This window comes from Nomascus leucogenys, chromosome 9 (assembly GCF_006542625.1).
Source record: "Nomascus leucogenys isolate Asia chromosome 9, Asia_NLE_v1, whole genome shotgun sequence".
NCBI classification, from domain to species: domain Eukaryota; kingdom Metazoa; phylum Chordata; class Mammalia; order Primates; family Hylobatidae; genus Nomascus; species Nomascus leucogenys.
This window is the reverse complement of record NC_044389.1, coordinates 86,783,907-86,784,349: the sequence shown is the minus strand read 5'-3', so window position 1 is coordinate 86,784,349 and position 443 is coordinate 86,783,907.

Sequence of the window (443 nt, the reverse complement as noted above, 5' to 3'; positions counted from 1 at the left end):
TCTCTATTTTTCCATGATAAATTTTCATTTGTGGGATTTTAAGCAATGAGCATATGATCATAAAAATTTAATTTTATTTATGATAAAAAAGTTTATAATTCTACACTTGCCCTTATGTCAGCAGAATGAGTGCATTGTATAAGTCTTTCATAAAATATTCCAGGGATTTTTTTTGTTTCTCCTTATATATATTTTTTCTCATATACTGAAAGAAAAGAAAAGAAAAAAGAACATGATTCCTTATCCATTTCTAGAGAATATATTTTTGTTGAAAACTGAAAAGGTGTAAATAGAGGAAGAATTGAATGCACCCAAACATCTCTCCTTCCTTCTGCATCATAAGTGTGCCAGGAGAAAACATCTCAGGCATTTTTTTTTTTTTTACAATGAATGCAAAGTCTTGGTGATGCTACTTGAAAGCATTAATGTGCGTAAGAAATTTG